Below are 17,804 nucleotides of genomic sequence, written 5' to 3' on the forward strand. Positions count from 1 at the left end.
CCTGGTTTCATGCTTTAAGAGACTGGTAATCATCAGAGCCATTCATAGAGGGTTGCTTTAATATCTCAGTGATTAACGCCCAAAAGCCTTGGTTCTTCTTGATCTGTCTGGAGAATAATAGACTATGGCATTCTAGAAAAACTGAGTGAAAAAAGTGAGGCATAAGCTTTTCCTGGGTTTGGATCTGAGCATTCCTCTGCAATCAGAGTCCGCATATGTGAATAGGAGTTTTTGCATGCTTTAAGAGTGGCCACTATTTAGGGTCAGATGTATCATTCTTTCCTGCAACACGATGCAGCAAGATAATTTGCACCACTGCATGAATGGGAGAGGGCAGGAATGTTCCATAATTAGCAATATATAGCGCATTCCTGCTCTCAATCTGCGCCAGTCCACAAACTGCTGCCTAGCGTCAATGCAGGCACCCTGGTGCCATGGTGCAAGGGTGCCCGCGCTGCAGGCAGGCTTGTTTTTACCTGCACAAAAACAATCTTCTCAGGCTTTTACCTCTTTCTTGTTGTGCTGCAGAAAGCAGTGTAACAAGAAAGAGGAAACAAAGAGCAGAAATAAAGATATTTCTCCTCCTTGCGCCTACCTTGGGAATGCTTAGCATTTTGACGCCTTCGCAGGTTTACCAGTGTTGGTACATCTGGGAATGTGCTCAAATCCATGGGTAGATGCATGGGAACACGGACGCTCCACGCTTGGAATGTCATCCCTGGGCAGAGAATTGCAAGGCAATGAATTTCTCCGCCTTGCATTTCTCTGGATTTATCAAGCACCGCAGAGCAATGGAAGGTGACCTTGAGTTGCTTGGTAAATCTGACTTAGGGATTGCAATGCCCATGTGACACTCTGCATGACTCAAGGGCAGCCGACTCCCCTGAATAATCTGGACCTTAGACTTTAGAGATCCTCCACAAGACAACTTTTCAGCATATACCTGTGGTCACTGATCCAATAAGTTAACCAGTGTAAACTACTGTTCCAGACCCATACATTTTTGTAGCAGTTTAAAGCAATGCTCCTTTTTGTGTTTTGAGTCAGGATCCAATTATAGCATCCGAGTGGAGAAGTAAGATCCAGCAGCCATGTAATATCAGTGACCAACCCGTAACCACATAAAATGAGTAATTAAATGGATTCAGAAAGAAAGAGGGATTAGATATTCTCCTTCTGGGTCTCAAAACTGGGAAATCATTTATTACCTCAAGTTTGAAAGACCAACAAGCTAATGCGTTTTTTTGAAAGGGATGTAAATGTAGCTGTTTTAATTCTTCTTTCTGGTTGCCTGGCTGTAGCACTTGGTTGCTTTCAAATAGATTTAACATTATGCAAACACTGCGGAAATGGAAAAAGTGTATCCTTGCCTAATGAGAGGATAATGATGCATGAGGTGAATCACAATCAGTGGATTACCCTGCTGATATAAAAAGTGAACCATGTGTAGATGGTGAAAATTCTGGGATGAAGCTTTGAATCCAATCCCAGTAACTGATATGATGTTACTCCTTGTATTTTGAAAGGCTAATAAATCACTTTTTATCCTCATCAGTGATTGGATGCTGTTCTCAGATTTGCCACCGGCACAATACAAACTCTTCAAAGATAACATTGATGATAAGATGCTGCATGGATATGAATTTATGAATTCATCACAGTTGTGGAGATGATGAGTAGCTGGGAGCATACCGTTTTGGTTGAGTGAACATGCACTGAATGGGAATTGTGTACTGACACTATCATGTGCTGAAAATGAGTGCATTTGTTGCTCTTTGAGTTGGTAAAAAAGACAGAAAGCCAGGAAATGGCTCTGGATTACACACAGTATTTAAATTACAGATAGGGCATAATTGTGAAATTTAGAAAAATTTCCCATGAACACATGTACAGAGAAGAAGCAAATAGCTCAATTTCTTTGAAAGAAGCTTGGATTTTTTTTGTGAAAAGTTATGTTTCTCTGGCGAGAAATCTCTAAATATCCCAGAAAAGACTGTTTTCGTTTTCAGCAATTTTTAGCACTTAGAAAAGTAACATTAGAAATTGACAGAATGGAGACAGATACTAATCATGCAAACAAGCACGTTTAAAACAGCTTCTTAAAGCAGCTTTTCAACAAAAAAGTTAACAACAAATAAAAGAGCATACGAGATAAGCTTGAACACATTATTACTATGCCCCCCCCTTGTAAGGTCAAGAGAGAAATGAAAAACGTGGAAATGTTTGTCAATGGAAAAGAGTCATAATAGATACAATAATGGTATCCAATGTTGTCCATTTTCAAGACCATGTTGGATGCTATTTCCCAAAACTATTCTGTACACTGATTCGGAATAGCTTAAATAACTATCCCATTCCCTGTGCAGTGGCAGTGCATTTTACATTAATAACCTATTTTAAAGTTTAACCCGTGAATTAATTAGCTTCTCCACATGGTGTTGATGCATATTCCATTTTTCATGAAAGAAGGCAATGTTTCCCTGACGGCCATTTTTAAAAAAGCATCTGCTGCACTGTCAATTGCTCTTCATGTCATTTTTTCTCCGCTGACATTCTTAGCCTTCTGTTCAGCTGATCCGCACCTGCTCAATATCTATAAAATTGCCTTTCTGTACTCTTAAGAGTTTATGTTGCTTATCTACACACAGTTTTATATGTGGAAATCTGGACCTGAGAATCAGGATAACCACTTATCCAAGGAGGATGTTAGACCTGTCAGCAATCGGGTGGTCTTCCCCCATACGTTTTGCCTTCCTCCCCTTATTTTTGCTGATCACCTTGTTGATGGCCTCAATACTTTGGGCACTTTACCACTGCTAACCAGTGCTAAAATACAAGTGCCCTATCCTTAAAACATGGTAACATTGTTTATCCCCAATTGGCATATTTAATTTACTTGTAAGCCCTTGTAAAGTGGCACTTCCTGTACCCAGGGCCTGTAAAGCAAATGCTACTAGTGGACCTGCAGCACTGGTTGTGCCACCCACTTAAGTAGCCTAGTAAACATGTATCAGACCTGTATGTGCAGTTTTAAACTTTAATTTTGACCTGGCAAAATAAACCTTTGCCAGCCTGAATCGTGGGTTTGAATACATATAAGTCACCGCTAGGATAGGCCCCTAACAGTCCAGAGGGCAGGGTGCAATGTATTTAAAAGGTAGGACATGTACGTTTAAGTTTCTTATGTCCAAGTATTGAAAAATACGTGTTTTATGTCCTAGTAGTGAAAAGTCCATAAATTCACTTTTTACTACAACAAGGCCTATCTTTCATAGATTAATAATGGAGTAACATTATTACATAAGTGGAATTTCTAAATGGGAACAGGTAACCCATTCATGTTTGGTGTCTCTGCAATTGCAATTTAAAACCCTAACTTATGGTACAGTTGAATTTTTAATTACATCTTTGTAAATGCCACTTTTAGAAAGATAGTTTTTTCCTGCCTTAACTCTTTAGTGGCTGTAAATTGTCTCGGAGTCACATGACTATGTGCAGTTGACAGCTGAGTTTTGTGTATTCCTCCTAGACAGCCACACACAATAGAGATCATAGGTGTACCTGGATGGGCCATCACTGGCAGGATGGAAGGGAGGAGCTGGTTCCAGCCCTACTTACACTCAAATAGGCTGTATCTTACCTCCACACAAAGGGCTGCATACCCCTTGTAGTTAGTTTGGAGCCGGGGGAGCTTCTCACCCACTTCAAAGGCAGAACTGGATATAAATATTGGACCTTAGACACCAACTTTTGGATACACTTTTGGACGTGTGGATACTGTGCCAGGAAGAAAGACTGCTGTGCTGCGGAAGGGACTGACACAATTTTGCCTGGGGGACTGGGCTGTTTCAGGACTCCATTGCCCACAATTGCCAGCGCCAGGAGGCACCAATGTTGTCCTCCCGCCTGAAGCACTGAGAAGCAGGCTTCCAACCCGTTGTGTGGTAGGCCACAATTCTGCCTGGGTGACCAGGCTGTTTCAGGACTTCATTGCCCATAATTGTCTGTGCCAGGGGGAGGCAATGTAGCCCTACCACCTGAAGCACTAAAAAGCACACTTCTAAATCCAACCACTTTCGATCGGTGGGACATGCGCAGGCTGTGCCCAGGCAGAGCCCAGGCCAATGGCGGGCCCATCCTGGGCCCATTCTGTGCCTGTGAGCACCAGGAAGAGGCAGGGCCACCCCTTGGCCATGCGGGGGCTTCTGCATGACTAGTAAGACCTTCAAGAAGCACTCCTAGCACTCAGGGTCTTTGCAGACTTTGTATGCCAATCCTCTTTTCTGCATTGTTTGGTTGGGCAGGACAGAGATCAGAGTGCTCAATTTCCACAAGTGGCTATGAGAAACCTTCCTGTGCAGTGTGTTACTTGTGGAGAGCTCTGCTAGGGGTCTGTGTTCTGTGATTGTGAGCTTGATTTTTATCGTAGTTAGACTCACTAATATGTCAGTGCCTCAAGGAAGTGGGGAGTCCCCTGACAACAGTCTGGTTGACTGACTGCGAAGGCTCCCTAAGTCAACCTGTTTATCCGGCGGACTCCAGTGGGACACTTCTTTTTGTTCTCTGATGCATGATTTAAGGCACTATACAAACATCTGTTCTTCTATTCTATTGATTGGGACCATGCAACAGTGTATTTTGACATCGCCTCTGACTACCTCCTCTGGTCAACAAGGATTCATCATGTTTGGTTTCTGAAGTTTTCAGTTTTTTTGTGAGGCAGGGAGTTCTCCTTGGTGCAGGCCTCAGAGAAATCATTGTTGTTCCCTGATAGTCTGTTTGTTATGACTGTGTGTGCTCTCTTGCTGCAAATGTAGTTGCTACAGATAGTAGATACCCACATCCCAGATACAATAGGGGAAGGGAAAGTAGAGTGACTTAACGTATCGGACAAACATCCTAGCACTGACAACACAATGTTGTCCTTCCTTTATTACTCAGCTCTTGTGCTGAGCCGCTTATCCATTCAAACCGCCATCGTCCGCATCTTTGCCAGGTCATAGACGTGGACCATGGCGGTTTGAATGGATATGCGGTGCGGCCCAAGAGCCGAGTAATATTGAACTTACCCTGTATACAAGAGGGATCAGTTCAAACGAAAGACATACACTGTGGTACAGGCACCTAACAGTGTTGTTTTAAATACCAGCAATAATTGAAGAACATAACTAGATATTATGCCCTGAGGAAGCCCACAGAAGTTGAATGAAACTTGTTGGATTTTTGGCTGTTTTAACTAAATGTTGAAGTGAAGAATAAAGACATTTTGCAATAATAATTATTGGGTGGACAGAATCATTTTGGAACTCGAAATTGGTGGTGCAATCCACATTTGTGATTGATTCAACATAGGTCTTGGTGACTGCTCTCTGGAAACAGCGGGAGTGGTGGAAGTGCACACCACATTAGTGTAATACTTGAAACATTGGACTCATTGTGTGGGATTTGTTACATGCACATTGGTATGTAGATGTTTGGCTTGATGTCTTGTCTTGGTATTGAATAGACTATAACTTTGTCAATCTGCTTAGTAAAAGTACCCTAGAGCTAATTGATGGTTTACCAACTGTTAAGGATCAAGGGTAGAGTTCTATTATTGATTATATTTTCATATCCAAGAGCTTTTTCCCTACTCTGTTTAGCTTTGCAACAGATGGGATGCCCATAGTGACCATAATCTCCTGGTCGCTATTTTCTAATGAGAAAATAAGCAGTCAGATAATTGCGTTCTATAAAAAACCCTGGCCATCACCAAAGACAAGGTTGGCAGACTTGAATGTGATTAGATCATCCCAGATGCCTTTAATGCTGATATGGTACAGGCGTGTCAGACGGACTTTCGTACCTGCCACGAGGACTCAGAAGATTATATCCTGATGGAGTTTGACTCAATTTTTGAATATATTAAACTAGCTGTTTCTAAGCCAGGGGTGGAAGGTCCGCTTTTCCCATTAGATGGTTCAATAGAAAATGTACAAGGGACAGGCAGCTATTTCTGGCAACCTAAAAAAATATTCCCAGTGATAGCCTAAAGGTTAAGAGGTGCAGGGCTTGTTATAGAACCGTTATCAGAGATAGGAAGCATCAGATAAAGAATGAATCCTGGGAGGACTTGGTGAGAGGGAGCTATCTGAAGGACTGCTCCATGTTTTGGAAGGTTTTGAATTACCCATTTTTCAAGAAGACCAGCTTTCTAATCAGGCAGTAACAGTCTCTCCACAGGCCTGGGTGGACCACTGTTCCACCCTCTATAATTATGAGTACCCAGAAATGTCGACCCAAATTATCCCAAGAGTTGATAGGCTTATAATTCAGTGGGTTGAAGTGAAAGACTCTATTTTATCTCTACCCTTGCAAGGAACCAGGAGCCAGTGGTGTTCCGGGAGACTTGTTGAAGTCTCTAGTAGATCTGTGGGCTCCCGCTATTACCCTCCACATAAATGCTGACATCAGAGGACCCTTACCTGATGTGTGACATTAGTTTGTAAAAGGCCCAGTATATAAAAAAGGAGTCAGAGCTGATCCCACCTGCTACAGGCCTATCTCTTGTGGATGTAGAAGTAAAAATCATAGGGAGTGTCACCCAGGAGAGACTGATTAGCTGGGATAATGAGACTTACAATATGGGTTCGAGCCGGAAGAGGAACGGTAGAGCAGAACTTCAATTTATAACTCCTGATCTCAAAATACACTAAGGCCCGCAGAGGTGCTGGACATTTGGCCTTTATGGCCTTTAACTCTGCCTTTGACAAAGTCAACAGATATAAGCTCTGGGCTGAGCTGGGGTCCATCTGGGTTTATTTGGCTCTAAGAAAACTTCATAGTGGTTTGACAGGAGTGGATAGAAATGGCACCAATGGGGAATGAACCCAGCCCTTTCGACAGAACAGCATTTTCGCGCCATTCATATTTATTATGTATTTTAATTGACAGGAGGGGGTATTGTCCAATTGTGACCTTGATGGCCCTAGAGTAGGTGTTAGAGCGATTCCCCCACTTTTATACGCTGATGATGAAGTTCTAATTGCTTACAAAGCCAGAAGTCTTAATGGTTTTTTTAACGTATTTTTTATTTTGATGGATAGTTTAGACATATGTACAAATTTAAAAAAAATCTAATTTCATGGTGGTTGGCCCTAAGAATACAAAAACCTCCATTTTGTCAGCATTAGGCCATACCTTGGTAGTCTACAAAGGGTAATCTCTAGCCTGAACAACTTTGCCAGTTGCCTGGGGCGCAGACCTCCAAACTATTTGACAGATATACACATGGCCAAATGTATCCCTATAGCAACATTTGGGTACAAAATCTGGGGATGTGCAAGATCCAGGTGATGGAAAAAAGTTTTTGAGGGGCCTTTTGGCCTTGGGACAGGTGACCCCAGCTGAAAATATTGATGAACAATTGGGTATGAATTTGATCACAGATGTGTTTCGTCTTGGTCCACTTTTACATTGGTGCTCAGTATGGTACAAGGAAGAGCTCATTTAAAACAGGCTAAGTCTCCCGGACTGTTTGTTCCTGGATAGTGTATCCCAAATACCATAGCTCCAGTACATGCAGTCCACTTTTAAAGATCTAGGGAGATGAGGCCAATTATCAGATCCTGAGGGCATTACAAAATAAGATCTTGTCTGGGTGGAGCAGACTCTCTCACACAGCATGGCAGCTGAACAGGAGGCCACTGCTTTTTCTAAACAGTTGATGCATAAATACATAATGGTTAAATGTGTTAGTGGGATTGAGCCATACCTCCTCTTTGAAATGCCCCACCACCATTGTCGCATTTTACCTATTTTACATTGAGTATATTTCATCAGCCAATGATTCCCAAGGGAGACAGTTCCAAATCATCTAATTTACCTCTTTGCATTGGTGATAATGCATCACTCTGTGAAACTATTAACCTAGTACTTATCTGTCCCAGATTTACTACCCTTCGCCATAAATATATAAGGACCCTATGGGTTTAAAATAGATTAGACCTGCATTTTTATATCTGCAACTTTTATCCACATGTTAACTGTGTTTTTATGAATTATAGTTTCTGGCTGGTGTTAGTGCAGGTTTTTAGTCTTCTTGTGCACTGACATTAGTTTAATGGCTGTCATGATTGATATTCTTCTCTGTGATCTGATCTCTGCTTAGGTGTGACCGTAAGTGTCCATCAGGTTTTCCAAAGACTTTTTGCCTTTTTGGTCTTCTGTTTCTGACCGGTTTTTGTTGGTTTAATGATTCTGAGCACTTTACCACTGCTGATCAGTGCTAAAGTGCATATGCTCTCGCTGTAAATAGTTTTTGTGGATTGGTGATTTGGCAAGTTTGATTTACTGGCAAGTCCCTAGTACAGTGCACTGTGTGTGCCCAGGACCTGAAATTCAAATGCTGCTAGTGGACCTGCAGAACTGATTGTGCCACCCACATGGGCAGCCTGTAAATGTAACGCAGACCTGCCACTGCAGTGTCTGTGCGCAGTTTGGTACTGCCATGCCTACCTGGCAAGTGCACCCACTTGCCAGGCCGTAACCTTCCATTTTCTTACATGTAAGACACCCCTAAGGTTGGCCCATGATACCCCTGTGGACAGGGTGCAGTGTATGTGAAAGGTAGGACATGCCCTGATATGTGTGTCATGTCCTGATAGTGAAGTACCGCCAATTTAGTTTTTCACTATGGAAGGCTTTCTAGGGCGGGGGGTAGTAATGGATGGATTATGGACCTTAACAGGTAAGTTAACATATATATAAATAAAACGAATTTCGTTGCGTGCACTGCATCACCAAATGCGATGCAGTGCGCACAGCGAATTTCGTTTTATTTATTTATGTTTACTTACCTGTTAAACTCCGTAATCCATACATTACTACACCCCACCCTACCCCTCCCCCTCCTCACGTCACCGCCCGCTGGTATTCCCACCACCAGCCACGGCTGCTGCCCCTGTGTTGTGTGCTGTTGGCGTTGGCTTGCAGTTGTGGCTTCTGCCTTGGACAGGGAAAGGACTGGGCTGTGCTTTCATTATCCTGCTATTAGAGCTTTCTCCAAGGGCTTAAAGTAGATCTTGCCTCCTGCTGGAAGTCTCAGGGATAGAAAAGACTTTAGGGATCACTTCTGGGAATCAAGAGGAACCTTTGCAAAGGAGAAGAGCTGTAGAAACTGAGGACGAATACTGCCCCTGTACTGTTTGTTGTCTGGGGTTGGCCTGCAGTGGCTATTTCTGCCAAGGAAAGGAGAAGGGTTTTGCTGTGTGCTAAGTCCCCTGCTTGAGGAATATCTCCAAGGGCTTGAAATAGAGCTTGCCTCCTGTTCTGAAGCCTCAGGACATATAGACTTCACCCCCAGTCTCCACTGAACTCATTTGCTGGGAGTTCTGACCTGCTGAGAGGTGCCTGCCAGTGTTCTGAACCTCTGGAGGTTGTTTTGGGACTGGAAACTGCAAGCACTGTGAAAATCGATGCATCTCATGTTTCCGACGCATTGCAGCGGTGACAGAAGAATTTTCTGACACATCGCAGCCGCCGAAAAATCAAGCAGCGCCTGTTCGCGGCTGAAGTGTCTGCCGTGGGATGAATTTTGTGCACCGAAGTCTGAGATCACTACACCGATTCTGATGCAGGCCCTGTTGGAGAAGAACCAACGCATCGAGAGGATGCGGCTGAAGTCATCGTAGCCCATCCTGGGTCATGCATAAGATCTTACCTGATCTTCACGCATCGCATTGAGCGCCAAGTCTGATGCATCACCTCCTCACGCAGTAAGAAACCGAAACATCACCTCCTCTCCGGTAAGGAACCGATGCATCACCTCCCCTGCGCAGCAGTAAGGAACCAACACATCACCTCCCCAGGAGCAAGATACCAATGCATCACCTTCCCTGAGTGTAAGGAACCAACGCATCACCTTCCCTGTGACCCTTTTTGCTTGCCTTTTCCGACGCATCCCAGGTACTTTGTGTAACGGTGTTGCATCCCACATTTTCTTGGAACAGAACTGTTTCTATCTTTTAAGAATCATATTTTTAGTACTAGATTTTTGTCGTTTTTGGTTTTGCTTGGTTTAGATAAAGATTACTTATTTTTATAAACTGGTGTGGTGTCCATTTGTAATGTTTTCACTGTATTGCAGGATGTGTTCAGAAATGCTTTACCAACAAGCCTATCTGCTCATGCCAAGCAACCAAGGGGGTGAGCAGGGGTTATTTTAGAAGTGTATCCTACTTACCCTGACTAGGAATTAGGGTCCCTACTTGTACAACTGTGCAAACCATTGCCAACTAGAGACCCCCATTTCTAACCGTAATCAATTGTATTTTATTGATATTGTTTGATGATACAATTTTCATTGATTAACAGGTTTTTATATATTTCTGTATCAATATCTGGGTGATGACATTATAATGTATACTTGTAAGATTTTTGCCCAAAAAATAGAATAAAGGTTTGATGATGGTGATGACTGCCACTCTGCTGGACTGCTGTTCGAAAGGAACTGCTGCTGTGCTGCCCTCTTGCCTGGGTGCGAAGGTCTGCACCTTCATCTCTTGAGCCCAGAGCCAAGAGTTACTCCAAAGGCTAGATGGTTGTCCTCCAGAACTGAAGCCTCAGGTACAAAACTAGTTGTGGCCAGTGCAGGTAGGAGCGGTGAGGCGAGGCCGGGGCCGGGGATGAGTCAACAGACAACGACAAGGGAAAATCACATTTAAAAAAAAGAAAACCACTTACCTTCAGTTAGTCAGATTTCCGACACGGCAAGCGCAATGAAGTGTTTTTTAAAAATTTTATTTTCCCTTGTTGTTGTCTGTAGATTCGCCCCCGCCACATTCCGCCCCACCATTCTTACCTGCACTGGCTGCAACTGGGCAAAACAGGCTTCCAGCAACCTTGCACCTGCACCTGGACTCTCACATCTTTGAGTCTACTCTGCCAAGTGGTGCCACCCCAGGCACGGACCCTTGGAAGTGGGCCTAGGGTAAATGCCAGCCTCTGTGGATCCAGCAGCACCAATGCATCTCCTCTGATGCATGGCACACTCCCAAGCAGAACCAGTGCATCATCACTGCTGCATGGATTGGAGCCATCGCAAAGACTTAAATCATATCACAACACTTTGGAGCCCACGCATCACCCCAACTGCATGACACATCCTCAGTGCAGGCCCTCGCATCCTTCATTGACGGCAGTCTCGACGACAATGCCAGTACTTTGGAACCGATCCATCGGCCCAACTGCACACCACTACTGCTACCTCGACACCAGACTTTACATTGCAAGCCCCATCAACGGAATCATCGACAACAGTGCAGGTCCTCGCATCGGAGCCTTGCTACATCTCAGAATCGACGCATCGGTTCAGCTGCGTGACACATTTTCTACACAGATCCCGCAATGCTCTGCAAGCTAGGATTTAAGGTACTTTGTTCAGAAGGCCTAACTGGGACCATGTACTCAGCCCTACTGCATCGCGGTCAGCCTGAACTTGTGACTTTGTCCTGGTCCAGAGTGACCAGGTATCCACAGTTGGCAGTTTGTGCTTATTGGCACAATGTTACCCAAATCTTTACATTTTCATACCTCTGGATCTAATAATATAATTATTGTCATTTTGGTCTTGATTTATTTATTAACCCCTTCCATGCTGGTGACGAACCCCAGCCGTCATGCACTACGGTGCTCGTGTGCTGATGACGGCTGGGGTTCGTCATGACCCGCCCCTGTTCGTTTGTTTACCGCACGGGGGCGGAATCGGGCCAGCAGGGAAGGGGTTAAAGAAGGGACTGTTTTTCTAACTTGGTGTGAGATTGATTTTTTGGGTGGTGTTTTCCCTTACTTACTGTTTGAAGTGTTGCAAAAATACTTTACATATTGCCTCTAAATTAAGCCTGACAGCTCTGTGCCAAGCTACCAGCTGGTTGAGCACAGGTAAATTTAGGATTGGCTTGTATCTCATCCTGCTAAGTATTGTGGTTTCTGCTTGACCATTTCTTACAGAGGAGTCTTTTTTTAAAACAAAATTTATGTATTGAAATTTGCCTAGTTTAGAAGACAACCTACAACTATGGCTTATGTGGAGTGCAGTGAAATTAAAGGTCTTCCTTGCTGAATTGGACCGAAGCAGCTCACTCCAAAATAGCGTAATTTTGGAATTGTTTCTAAATGAGAATCACAGAAGGAAACTGCTTTCCTTCCATTGTTGTCTTGGAAAATAATTCACTCTACCAGATTGCAGCCTGTTGTCCATAATACCTATTTTTTGGGATCCTAGAGAATAATAATAAAAAGGTTTTTTATCGCTATGTTGGTAGCTCAATTTGTTACAATGGAACACTGGAGAAAACTCAGGAATATGCCCATATGATATGTGGAAAAACAAGTTAAAGGAGAGAGGAATTAAAGATGGGACATACTTAAAAATATATAATTTATTGTGCAAATATGAAAAACTATTGACATTATATTTAATCTTTAAAACTCTGAATAATGAATAGCAGATTTTTAAACGTATTTGTAAATTCAATGAGACGGTTAATTTATTGTACTTTTGTATTCCTGTATTTTTATACATCAAATGAAAGCCAAAATTACAAAAAAAGAAAAAAAAGAAATCAAATTGCAGTCTTAATATTTCTGTGTTACCATTAACACCATTGTGCAAGGGTGTCTGTGTTTTTGGCAGGATTGTTTTAGTGCATGAAGAGACACCTTCCTGCACAAAAACAATAATTGTTTTTCTCGTTCCATGTGAGCTGTAGAATGGAGCACATGTGGAAAGAAGAAAACATGAGGAGAAATGTCAACTTTATTTCTTGTTACGCCTGGTCTAAGTAGTCGCAAGGTTTTGGCACTGCACCAGGTTTACGAAATATAGCAAATCTGGGGCGCCGTCAAAGTCCCTGGGCGTTGTGTGGGTAAGGCAAGGCAGCGACTTGCACTGCTTTGCCTTACTCCATATCTACAAGGCCATGAAAAGCTATGCAGCATGGCCTTTTCAGATATGGTTAAGCCCTCTGTGCCACTTGAGCGCCACAAAATGTGACATCCTGGTGGTGTACAGGGCTTGTAAATATGCACCTTAGTTTGTGAATACCAAACAAATTGTAAACTTACACAAAAGTGTAAGTTTACCTTTGTGAATCAGGCCCATAGCTAATCGAGTCCATAGCATTTGTCACTGAAAATCCAAACACATCCGAGTGGGTCTTGAATAAGTTCAAAACCTTAAACAACTGCGTCTACCTGAAGGCCATGGTAGATATGGTAACTGCACTTTGAGGTAATGAAATGTGAATATTTTGTTGTTTATTGTTGAAGTAGAGCTACCTACAATAAAAAGACTCTCTTCTGCAAAACTCTGATTGTTCGGACTAATGCTAATGGCATTCAACAGGTCACATCAATATATTTATATGGCACCAGCAGAAATGGGTGGAGAAGCTAATGCGTTTAGCTAACACCTCTTATCCCTATGATGCTATGTCAAACCCTTTGGTAGGACAATTCATTATTGTGACTCCCTTTTCTTGTAACCATTGAACCCACAAAATTATTTTGATAAAGTCCTGTTTAACTGTGTTTTGCACAGTGGCTTAGCAAGAGTAAAATGGGACCCAGAGCAAGCAAGGAAAATTGGTCCTCAGACTGCTGGGTGTGGAGTAAAATGCAGCATTTATCAGGTTGCATGCCCCTCCTGAGGCGACTGGGGCCAGGCACCACTGCACCACCTGCGGCATTGATAGCTACCATTTTGCATCAATTCCACACTTGTTTTTGCCTATTTAAACTTCTGTGAGTAGGGGAAAAGGTTTTTAAAAATATTTTTAATTTAAACTTTTGGGATAAGAACAGCAAATCTGTACTACTATTATAAAGAGAGAACTTGCACCTTTAGGCAAGGTAAACTCGGGAACCACAGCGCCAATCTACACACCCGATACACCGTTGAAATCGGCAGGGTGTGTAGATGGTCATAGGCTTTAAAATTTTTAAAAATAAACGTTATTTAAAAAGTTACATTTTTACAAAAAGTAGTTCCCCCAAAGTAGCGCCGGCCGCGACTGTGCGTCGTCACGTCAGGAGCAGGGGAGGAGCAGCGTCCCAGGAGCGGCGGACATGGCGCGCAGGGGAGGAGCGGTGAAGTGAGGCCAGCGGCGGAGCGGAGAGGCAGATATGGCGCGGGGAGGAGCGGCGGCGGACAGGTGGTGAGTGGCAGAGCGGCGGAGCGGAGAAATATGGACCGGCGATGTGAGCAGCAGAGGCAAGGTAAGAATCCGGGGCAGCCAGGGTCGGGCGGGTGGGCGGGGCACGGGCTGCTGGGGAATGTCAGGGCAGGCGGGGGTAGGGGAAGTCAGCATTTCAGGTTTGCGTGCTCTCCCACCCCGGCCCCCGCCCGCCACAACATTGTCCGGGACACAGACAATGTCGTGGCGGGCGGGGGCCTGGGCGGGAGAGCACGCAAACCTGAAATGCAGCCCCCAGCCCCCTTCTACCCAAGGCAATGCTGGGTCGGGCTGCTAGTAACTGAATATAGCGCTTCATGTGGACAATCAACTAACAGGAGGGCGTTTTTTTATTTTTTAGAAACACATATCAAGACCATACATAAAAGAGGAACTGATATGTCAAGAATTTCTTTATTTAATTACGTAAATTCTGGTTCCTATTTTATAAAAAGCTCTTTAATCAAAAGAAAAATGACAGCAGTTTCATGAGAGGTGCATTGTGATGTATCTTACTAAAGATTTTAATATATCTTAGTTCCAGTACACTGCAGCAAACTGTCTCACTTTGGAACCAGAGGCATAGCAAGGGGTATTGGGGGGTGATCTCTATCAACTTCCTGCTCTTTAATGCGGCCACCATGGGGCGCAACGCAGAGACCGCCAGCACCAACACCCCCCCCGCTCTTTCACCTGGCCACCATGGGCAGCAAAAGCAGTGATCGCCATGGGTGGTACAAGGGGTAGCAATGCCACTACTTGGAACAAGCACCACTTTCTACTTATAATGACTACACACAGAAAACCTAAATACATTTGGGGAAAGTAATAACAATTGACAAGTAAACCAAAAACTCCATGAAGTCAGGCCCGTTGCCTACGCTGCATCACATTTGGCGATGCAGCGTAGGCAACAAAATTCATTTTTTTTTTTTTTGTTACTTACCTGTAATGGTCCATGTTCCGCATTTTAAAAAACCCTACCCTGCCCCTCCCCCACCTGACGTCACCGCCCCGGTATAACGCCCTGCACGGCCCGGGCCTGCATGAAGTTACTCTAACTGGATATTCAGATGAAATTGACAGGAAGGCGTTTCATTCACATTGCATATGCTCATCTAAAATCTTAAGAGTGAAATTACAAAATATAGGTCTTATTTGGAGTATTCAGCAATGTAGTAACAGAAATGTCGGCAGTGCACCACAAATGCATGGTGACAGCCTACAATTTGAGCTATAGGCTCAACATTAGAAACACAACTAAAATAACACACCACCTATGTTGGTCAAAATGTATTCTCATGTCTCTGACTTCAGCAGCTTTGATTGTGGTAATAATTGAATCCCAGGCACCAGGGGCCATATCATGATCATGGGCACGGACTCCACACAGAGCTGAGCACCTTTTTTTGCATCTGAGGATTTAAAGTTCATACATATAATGCAGACATTTTCAGAGTTAATAGAAGGACTTTAGACAAAACAAGTCGCAAAGGATGGTTGCCTGTTTGTTTCTGATTTCCCTGGCAGCTCATTATGATACAACTCCAAACCTTTTTTACTACAACGGTTTAGAACTCATTGAGAGAATGAAATGAGGGCCATATTTTTTACCCCATTTCAATCGCGTTTGCACCACGCAATGTGGTACATGCATCATGCAAACCTTAAGTGAGATTTATAAAGCCACGCAAGACCACTTTGTATGACCCTGAGTGGTACCAGAAATCTGGAGTAAAGCATGACAGCACAAATCACCATACTGCCTCAGCCCTAGGAATGTCTTCCATTGGCATTGCATGGGTGCTCCCACACAACTCCCCTGGATTTTGACAAAATCCCAGATTTACCACAAAAACAAACAGGGCCTCGGCCATTGTAGGCCATGGAAACATGTCCCTGGGTTCACATGTTGTTCCCCCACTCTCCTCTGTGCACCGTGTACCATGCACAATATGGTGCATGGCATAAGGTGCACGTACATGCAGGCGGTGCTGTACAGTGGCCACAGCATGTCCCCACCATGGTACCACTACCAGCCAGGTAGTCACATCAAAATACGGTGGTCAGCCCGCCATATGTTCGTCAGGCGGTCTCCCAACCGCCGCAATATCGTCAGGGAGTCCAACCGATGCCCTTGTAATGTAATGTAATGTAAGGGACATTTCTACCGCACGGCTTTCACTCCAAGGAGTATCTTGGCGCTCACACAACTCAGGTGGAAGAGTTGGAAGGGAAAGGGGTGACCTAAGTTCTACACAAACATTACACCAAGGTCCTACAAGTAGCGTCAGGCAAAGAGAAAATCCAAGTTTTTAATGCCTTCCTGAAGGAGGCTTCTTGAGAAAATGACCGCAAAAAAAGAGGAAGCTTGTTCCAGGCCTTAGTGCCCAGTACAAAAAGGGATTTGCCACCCTTTGTGGCCAGCTTGAAATGAGGGAGGGTAAGTAGGTTCTGGCTTGCAGATCTCAGACAACGCGTTGGATGATATCTTTTAAACCTGTTGCGTAAATAGGTTGGGCCTCGTTGGTGAAATGCCCTAAAAGTGATTAGAAGAAGTTTAAACAAGATTCTTTTACCTATTGGCAGCCAATGGAGAGTGTTTAGTGCTGCTGAGGCTGATGACTTACGGGGCAGACGCAGTACAAGGCGGGCTGCCGCATTTTGGACCATTTGTAATTTGTGGAGAACAGTTTTATTAGCTCCAACGTGTAGTCCATTACAATAGTCCAGCCTAGAACTTATTAAGGCCACTGCAACTGTTTTCCTCGCCGACAGTGGGAGCAGATCGAAAAACTTCCTTAGTGCTTTTATGATCTGAAAGCACATGCCTGCTACTGCTACAGCCTGGGGTTTGAAAGATAGTAGGTTGTCAAATTTGATGCCCAGATTGCGGGCGGAAGCAATTGTATTGGGGGGCGCTTCGGCTTCCGCTGGCCAGCACATTGTTGGGGAGAAAAGATTGTGATTCCTTATGGGTAGAATTTCGGTTTTTCCGGTTTTCCTTGATACTTACCTGCAAAATACTTACATTTACATTTATCTTAAAACCCATACCTACCCTTAACCCTAAAATTGCCTATATATATGTACATATATATTAAAAAATACACTTCATACTTTCCTGAAAAATGCTTACATTTACATATGCCTTCACCATTCATGCCTTTGCAATGATATTCATTGAAAAGGAATCCGAAGTAAAGACATACTCGTGGTCAAAAATGTTGTTGTATAAACAGTACAAAGGTAAGTCACATAGGGCCTGATTACAATGGCGGTCAGACGAGCATCTGACCGCCATCGTTTCGTGCATATGTCCGTCCGACAATGTGTCAGCGGTCCCACCTAAATGCTTTTTTCAACAGCGGCTTGTTCTGCGACACAGAAAAATTGTTGAAACACGAGCATCTGTTAAAAAAATGCACTTTGTGCACATCCATGCACCGTGTGCCAGGCACCATGTGGAGCCTGGCACACAGTGCATGGATGTACATGAGAGTACCACGGGTACCCCCTGGGACACTCTACAGTGAACCACAGAGGACAGGGGGCCTTCAGAGGTTCCCCAAAGTCCATTTCTGACAGCCT

Source organism: Lissotriton vulgaris, chromosome 6 (assembly GCF_964263255.1).
Source record: "Lissotriton vulgaris chromosome 6, aLisVul1.2, whole genome shotgun sequence".
Classification (NCBI taxonomy): domain Eukaryota; kingdom Metazoa; phylum Chordata; class Amphibia; order Caudata; family Salamandridae; genus Lissotriton; species Lissotriton vulgaris.